At 39.7% G+C, this 9,131-nt stretch overlaps 1 non-coding gene across 1 annotated transcript; it reads left to right on the top strand.

The window, feature by feature from the left end:
• The first annotated feature begins 1,894 nt into the window (after positions 1–1,894).
• TRNAC-ACA (transfer RNA cysteine (anticodon ACA)) lies at positions 1,895–1,967 on the top strand. The gene has a single exon. It is a non-coding gene; the product is annotated as a tRNA-Cys (tRNA).
• The last annotated feature ends 7,164 nt before the right edge of the window (positions 1,968–9,131 follow it).

Raw genomic sequence — 9,131 nt, forward strand, 5'->3', positions numbered from 1 at the left:
AACAATTCTAAAATTGCAATAAATCCTCAGTGAAGAATCTTGGTTGTTTAGTTGGGAGTTCTAAGTTGTTGTCTTTTTTAAATTTTTATTGGAGTATAGTTGATTTACAATGTTGTGTTAGTTTCGGGTGTACAGCAAAGTGAATCATATATATATATATATATATATATATATATATATATATTCACTCTTTCTTTAGATTCTTTTCCATATAGGCCATTACAGAGTCTAAGTCTTTTTTTTAACCCCATTTTGAAAGCCCTTGGTATCAAATATCATCTGGATAATCAGTCATTAAGGATATATTCTAAGACTTCACTGCTAAAGATATTCATGATCGTGATTCATATTTGAAACTCAAGTCACTGAGACACTAAATGTAAAACCAAATGAAAGCTATAATATTCATATCTTAAGGATGCTGCATTTTGCAGTAATATGTATTTCTAGGCTAAGACTGTTTCCCTCAAGAAAAGTATGAATAGAATTTTTTTTTTTTTTTTTTTTTTTTTTGCGGTACGCGGGCCTCTCACCGTTGTGGCCTCTCCCGTTGCGGAGCACAGGCTCCAGACGTGCAGGCCCAGCGGCCATGGCTCACGGGCCCAGCCGCTCCGCGGCATGCGGGATCCTCCCGGACCGGGGCATGAACCCGTGTCCCCTGCATCGGCAGGCGGACCCCCAACCACTGCGCCACCAGGGAAGCCCATGAATAGAATTTAAAGGATAAACTTCTAACCAGCTGGAAAAATTTACTTTTAACATTTCATTTATTTCAAAATTGATTTTATTGCAGCCAAAACAATGGAATTAACTGTACACAATAAACTATTATATATATACATATACATATACATTTTAAATTTTAGGGAATAAAGTTTACTTTGGCAGAGAGTGTTAAACAAAATTAATGCTGCATACGTTAGTAACATAACTGCATATCCTTAATTTGGTAGAAGTGTGACATTTTCTTGCTTTCCTGTGTTGTGCTAAATCACCACAAGCTAAACTGCTTTATAAAAGGTATATGCTGAAATTTAATTTTACTGTTTTTGCTTACTCTCTGATTACAAACAAAACTTTTCATAAGGCTCTTCTAATTCTGGGTCCATCTCATCATCAGTATCATCCAAGTATGGATCAACAGCCCCCGATAAATTTGTTCACAGATATAGAGAACAAACTAGTGGTTACCAGTGGGAAGAGAGAGGGTGGGAGAGGCAAGATAGGGGTAGGGGATTAAGAGGTACAAACAATTATGTATAAAATAAATAAGCTACAAGGATATATTGTACAACACAGGGAATATAGCCAATGTTTTACAATAACTATAAATGTACTATAAGCTTTAAAAATTGTGAATCACTATGTTGTAAGCCTGTAACTTATGTAATATTATACAATAAAAGAGGTTAAAAAGTAAAAGAAAAGAAAAAGAAGTCAGGGTAAGGATAAAGTGCCAATTTTTTAAATTAACATAAAACCTGAAACAGTAAAACTAGAAGAAAACATATGGGAAAAGTTTCTTGACATTGGTCATGGCAATGATTTTTTGGTCATGATGCCAAAAGCACAGACAACGAAAGTAAAAGTAGACAAATAAGACTGCATCAAACTAAAAAGCTTTCTGCACAGCAAAGGAAACAATTGCCAGAGTGAAATGGCAAGCTATGGAATGGGAGAAAATATTTGCAAACCATATATCTGATAAGAGGTTAATAACCAAAATACACAAGGAACTTGAACAACTCAATAGCAAAACACAAAACAAAACACGACAACAAAGCACAAAATAACGCAATTGAAAAATGGGCAAAGGTGGGGGTGGAGGGATAGATTGGGAGTTTGGGATTGACATGTATATATTGCTATATTTAAAACAGATAACCAGGGGACTTCCCTGGTGGTCCAGTGGGTAAGACTCCACGCTCACAATGCAGGGGGCCCAGGTTCGATCCCTGGTCAGGGAACTAGATCCCACATGCATGCCGCAACTAAGAAGCCCACCAGCCGCAACTAAGACCCGGCGCAGCCAAAATAAATAAATAACTAAATATATTTTTTAAAAAAGATAACCGGGACTTCCCTGGCGGTCCAATGGTTAAGACTTTGCCTTCCGATGCAAGGGGTGCAGGTTTGATCCCTGGTCAGGGAGCTAAGATCCCACATGCTTTGCGGCCAAAAACCAAAACACAAAACAGAAGCCGGGACTTCCCTGGTGGCGCAGTGGTTGAGAGTCCGCCTGCCAATGCAGGGGACATGGGTTCAAGCTCTGGTCCGGAAGGATCCCACATGCCGTGGAGCAGCTAGGCCTGTGTGCCACAACTACTGAGCCCATGTGCCACAACTACTGAAGCTCGCACACCTAGAGCCCTTGCTCTGCAACAAAGAGAGGCCACTGCAGTGAGAGGCCTGTGCAGTGCAACAAAGAGTGGCCTCCGTTCACCACAACTAGAGAAGGCCCACATGCAGCAATGAAGACCCAATGCAGCCAAAAATAAATATTTTTTTCAAAAAGAAGCAATATTTAACAAATTCAATAAAGACTTTAAAAATGGTCCACATCAAAAAAATTTTTTTAATAAAATAAAATAGATAACCAACAAGGACCTACTGTATAGCCCAACAAGGTCCTACTGTATAGTGGCAGGGAACTCTGCTCAGTATTCTGTAATAACTTAAATGGGAAAAGAATTTGAAAAAGAATAGATACATGTATATGTATAACTGAATCACTTTGCTGTACACCTGAAACTAACACAACACTGTTAACTAACTATACTTCAGTATAAAATAGCAATTTAAAACAAATTTTTTAAATGGGCAAAGGTACATCAACTATACTTCAATAAAAGTTAATTAATTAATTTTAAAATGGGCAAAGGATCTGAATAGATATTTCTCAAAAGAAGACATACAAATGGCCAACAGGTATATGAAAAGGTGCTCACCATCACTAATCATCAGGGAAATGCAAATCAAAACCACAATGAGATATCACCTCACACCTGTTAGAATGGCTACTATCAAGAACACAAGAGGTAACAAGTATTGGTGAGGATATGGAGAAAAGGGAATCCATGTACACTGTTGGTGGGAGTGTAAATTGATACAATCATTATGGAAAACAGTATGAAGGTTTCTCAAGAAAATTAAAAATAGAACTACCCTATGATCCAGCAGTCTCCCTTCTGGCTATATAACCAAAGGAAATGAAATTGAACCCAGAGGACATTATGCTAAGTGAAATAAGCCAGACACAGAAAGACAAATACTGTGTGATCTCACTTACATGTGTAATCTAAAAGAGTTCAAAGTCATAGAAGAATAGAGTAGCATGGTGGTTGCCAGGGGTTGGGGTTTGGGGAAAATGGGGCAATGTTGGTCAAAGGGCACAAAGATTCAATTAGGCAAGATGAATAAGTTCTGGAGATCTAATATACAGCACGATGACTACAGTTAACACTTCTGGACTGATACTTGAAATGTGCTAAGAGGGTAGATCTTAAGTGTTCTTACCACAAAAAGGGGGAGAGGGGCAACTATGTGAGGTGCTAGATATGTTAATTAGCTTGATTGTGGCTATCATTTCACAATGTAAATATATATCAAAATAGCAAGTTGTACACATTGAATATAATTTTTGTCAATTATACAATAAAACTGGAAAAAATAAAGGAAAATAAAATAGACACAGAAATAGAGGAGAGGGAAGAAGAAAATGATACACAGCACCACGTAGGGACATTTAAAAGAACAACATTTATTATAATAATAGGAACAATACCTAACCATTATAGAGAGAGCTTAGGAAGGCTTTTTTCTCCTCTCCTACTTTAGCTTTCATTCTCCACCCTTCCCAACTCCCAACAAAGAATTTTCACTTACATATCCTGTTATCATCTTAAACCAAAAATGTCTGTTCACCATTCAAGAAGCAATAGTTGAGCGCCAGCTTAGTGTCAGGCACTGCGAATTCTCTGATGAATCAAACAGGGCTTCTTTCTTCCATGAGTTCAGACTAGTAGGGAATAAAAACATAAAGACAAGTAAATTCCAGTAGGTACGCTACCGAATACAAATTCGTGTGCCCCATGCACAGTGAGGCCAAACACTACTGAAAGTCAGAATTTGGAGCAGAGAAAGGTTTATTGCAGGGCCATGCAAGGAGATATGATTGGTTCATGCCCCAAAACCCCCCCAAACTCCCTGAAGCGTTTCAGCAAAGCACTTTTTTTAAAAGCCAGGTGAAGGAGGGGGGTGTCACAGGGTATGTGATCAGCTGGCGCACAATTCTCTGATTGGTTGACGGTGAGGTAACAGGGCGCTGTCTTAGGGGTTAACATTATCAATCCTCAGGCTCCAGTAGGCCTGGGGGCTATGCGGTCAGGGTCATCAAGTAGTTAACATCTTCCATTCTGTGGGGGGGCTTTCAAATCAGTAAAACAACTCAGGAGCTGTGCATCAGATACTGTTATCTATGTACTTCAGAGAGGAGCTAAAGCAGCGGACATGGGGGAAGGCCTCCTGCTCCGTTACAGGTATTAGGTGCTTGGCCACGTCTGTTCCAAGACGGGAGATGGAAGGGAGAGTGGGAGACCAGGGCACCTTGTGAAAGAACCTGAGGAAGAATGAGAATGTTGAGGGAGTAGGATTTATAAGAGGTGGTTGCGGATGGATTGAATTAAAGGATGAAGATGCGCACAAGGAAGGTAGAAAATGCTTAACTGGGACCGTTCAGAAGCGGGATGAGAGATGAAGCGAACTCTGAAGGCAGGTGGGCTCCTCAGAGCGAAGGTGCGGCCGCATCACTCACCTCCTCCCGGTCTTCCTGTTCCTCAGGAGACTCTCCGAGTCTAAGCTGAACAGGAGACCGTGTCCTTTCTCAGCCCCGTATTTGAAATAACTGAAGGGAAGGGCGATGGGACACAGGACATATTTCACGGAGGCCATTTCAACAATACAGTGAATTCATCCTGTGTCTGGGGTATGTGTGTATATGTATATACGTATACACACATATACACACTACATATATATTATATAATATGGGTGTGTACTGTGTCATATATCTCTATGTATATATGTGTGTATAATACAGGAATGGCTCAAATCAAAGTACATATTTTTTAAATCTCCCCTGAATTAAAAAATATAAATGGAATGGGGAGAAAAGTACAAAGTAATGAAAATATTTCCTACGGAAATGACAATATGTTTGTATTACAGTTGCAATATTTAGCACAAAGAATACAGGAGGCTGAGTTACGTTTTAATTCTGATAAACAACAAATATATTTCTGGATAAGAATGTCCCATGCAATATTCGAGACATACTTATATTAAAACATTGTTGTTTATTTGAAATTCAAATATAAGTCAGGGTCCTGCATTTTATCTGCCAATGCAAGTTTATTTCCTATTCTTCAAAATCAACAAGATTAAAATGTTGATGCAGTTTTAAATTTTCAAATTTCTATACATTTGTTCTTTTATGTAATACTTCATTTTAGTCATAAACTGATAATTGGCATTATGAAAATACAAGGGCTTCATAAAAGTCCAAAGTAAAAAGAACAAATCTACTCACATCTGATGAAGATGAAATAATCAGGGTTGATGATATTGATGTACCTTCCCACCGACATCCCTATATACACAAGGATGAAGAAGAGAGGGTGAATGGGGGCGTGTGTGCAGCAGGAGAATCTAATAAGACTGGAATCATACCACATACACTTAAAATATAGAGTATTATGTTTAAATTTTACTTCATTTAACAGAAGGAAAAGAAACAAAGGAGATTGGAAAAAACTGCTGAACTTCAGGAAAATGTTCTTGACCACATGAGGGAAAAAAGGGGATTCATAAAATCCCCTTTTTCTTCTCCAGGGTACTCTGACCTTCCCAGCCTGTTACCTTGTCCCTGAGGCATAATGTTTCTTAATACTCTCCCAAGGGGCCTCCCTGGTGGTGCAGTGGTTAAGAATCTGCCTGCCAATGCAGGGGACACGGGTTCGATCCCTGGTCCGAGAAGATCCCACATGCCGCGGAGCAACTACGCCCGTGCACCACAACTACTGAGCCTGTGCGCCACAACTACTGAAGCCCATGCGCCTAGAGCCCGTGCTCCACAACAAGAGAAACCACCGCAATGAGAAGCCCGCACACTGCAACGAAGAGAAGCCCCCACTCGCCGCAACTGAAGAAAGCCATTGCACAGCAACGAAGATCCAACGTGGCCAAAAATAAATAAATGAATAAATAAATTTATTTGAAAAAAAGACTCTCCCAAGATGCATGCTTATCACTAATAACAGCTACAAAATTTGTCAGCAAGGATGACTAGGACAAGTGGGACCTGGTTCATTACCATGGGACTTCCTGTCCTGGACACTCATGATGTCTTAGTCCTCAGTGGTCAGAAATTTGAGATCAGAACTAGGTAACCAGAGTGAAGGATCGAGTTAGAGAAACTCACAGGCAGGGATGGAGGGGAGAGACCAAAGCATGTATGGGAGCGGGACTTATAATGAGAAACAACAGGGCAGAACAGTGGCATCCTATGATTGTTAGCTTTAGGTGTGCTTTCAGTTACATTCTTCTGCTCCAGAAAATGAAAATTGTTTAATGTTATTAGCTTCTCAGGCAGAGGCTGCAAATTGGCAGCTGCAGACTGAGTCTATTCCACAGACCTGTTTTAGATAGGCAGCATGCTTTTCAATAAAACATATTTCAGTTAGTTGCCAACATTTAAAGAATGGAAGGTTTCATATAAACATTTTGATTTGGGGCCAGTCTTGAAAAACTGGGAAAATCTGGCAGTCCTGGCCCAACATTCCTGCCCAGCAACACTGAGCTGGAGCTGAGTACTGGCCATCTTCTTTGGAAGAGACATATTCTTCCCCAATTTGCCAGTCCCCACGCTCCTTGCTATTAAATTATCGGCCTGCCTTTGTCAGCATTTGTTTGTAACCCTGATCATTTAAAAACATGTTTTTTTATTATTCAAAATAATAGCAGAGAGAATCTTAGGATAAACTCCATGTACTCCTCACACGGTATCAACAATTATCCATCACCAACGTTGTTTTATCAACACCCTAACCAGTTCTCCAACACACTTGCATCTGCCCCTTGATTATTTAGATGCAAATCTAGACATCATCTCATCTGTAAATATTTCAGTGTGTGTCTCTTAAAGAACCAGAATGTGTGGTTCCTAATCAGGCCTCTTTCCATTATGCCAAATATGCCACAGGTAATACACCGTGATGATAAGGATATATTATGGAGTAACAGTAGTGAACATTTCTGAGGGCTTCTTCTGTGGCTAGACATTGTGCTACGTACTTGTGTATGTTATGTCATGAAAGAAGATTTAATGACTTGTTATAGATCTCCCAGATGTCTTTGATTTCCATTTTAGTTTTTTTTTTCATTGTAAAATATAAGTAACTTATGTTTTCTGGGGTTTTTTTTAATAGGAAGGTTTTTTTTAATATTTATTTATTTATTTGGTTGCATCGGGTCTTAGTTGCGGCAGGCAGGCTCCTTAGCTGCGGCTCGAGGGCTCCTTAGTTGTGGCATGCGAACTCTTAGTTGAGGCATGCACGTGGGATCTAGTTCCCGGACCAGGGATAGAACCCAGGCCCCCTGCATTGGGAGCGTGGAGTCTTAACCACTGCACCACCAGGGAAGTCCCTAAGTAAATTATGTCTTAAGTTCATTGTCCACCAAATTTAAGGATGCTTAGGCTCAATTTTTGGGCTAGCTAGAGAAAGTGCTCAAAATTTGGTGATATCCGAGAGTCAACTTAGATATATATGCCTTTTAGTAGAAATATTTCCAACATTTCACTACTGCAACTCTCAGGCAATTATGTCATCAATGGTCTGTCAATCTGGTACTACGGTTTGAGTGAAAGAAACAAATTTCTGGTAGCATTTCATAGATTGCTAGAATCTAGCAGATCGATTGGACAGAAAGCATAGCTGGACAGGCTACATTTCAGAGGATTACGCTTATGTTACTCAGATCTGATTCTAATTTTTAAAAAACATGTAGTGGGGCTTCCCTGGTGGCGCAGTGGTTGAGAGTCCGCCTGCCGATGCAGGGGACACGGGTTCATGCCCCGGTCCGGGAAGATCCCACATGCCACGGAGCGGCTGGGCCCGTGAGCCATGGCCGCTGAGCCTGCGCGTCGGGAGCCTGTGCTCCGCAACGGGAGAGGCCACAACAGTGAGAGGCCCACATACCGCAAATAAATAAATAAAAAACATGTAGTGAATGTAGAGAAAAGGGAATCCTCGTTCACTGCTGGTGGGAATGTAAATCGGTGCAGCCGCTATGGAAAACAGTATGGATATTCCTCAAAAACTTAAAAATAGAACTACCATATGACCCAGCAATTTTACTCCTGGGTATTTATCCAAAGAAAGCAAAAACACTAATTAGAAGAGATATATGCACCCCTAAGTTCATTGAAGAGATATATGCACCCCTAAGTTCATTGCAGCATTATTCACAATAGTCAAGATATGGAAGCAACCTAAATGCCCATCAATAGATGAATAGATAAAGAAGATGTGGTATATATACACAATGGGACATTACTCAGCCATAAAAAAGAATGAAATCTTGCCATGTGCAACAACATGGATGAACTTAGAAGGTGTTATGCTAAGTGAAATAAGTCAGACAGTAAGACGAATACTGTATGATTTCATTTATATGTGGAATCTAAAAAGAAATGAACAAACAGAACAGAGTTATAGATACAGAGAACAGGTGGTTGCCAGATTTTATGTTACTTATAAATTATCCATATATATATTTAATTGTATTCAGAGACTAAAAGAAGTGGTTCAGTTCTATTGGTTTTTTCCTTTAGGAAATCATGTTTCTGGTGGTAATAGGGAATTCCCAGAAGCTGGGGTTTACATATCCCAGTTTCCACTCACAAAGACCCAAAGTTCAAAACTTATTCTCCAAACATGGAAAAGGCAACAAAACACACAACTTAAGAATATCTAGGACAAAGGTGTGTAAGTCCTGAAGCAGGTTTTAGAATGGTTGCCTCCACAATTTTTTCAGGTTTACTGACCTATATTCTGGCTTCAGTCACACACATG

Source organism: Tursiops truncatus, chromosome X (genome assembly GCF_011762595.2).
Source record: "Tursiops truncatus isolate mTurTru1 chromosome X, mTurTru1.mat.Y, whole genome shotgun sequence".
Lineage (NCBI taxonomy): Eukaryota > Metazoa > Chordata > Mammalia > Artiodactyla > Delphinidae > Tursiops > Tursiops truncatus.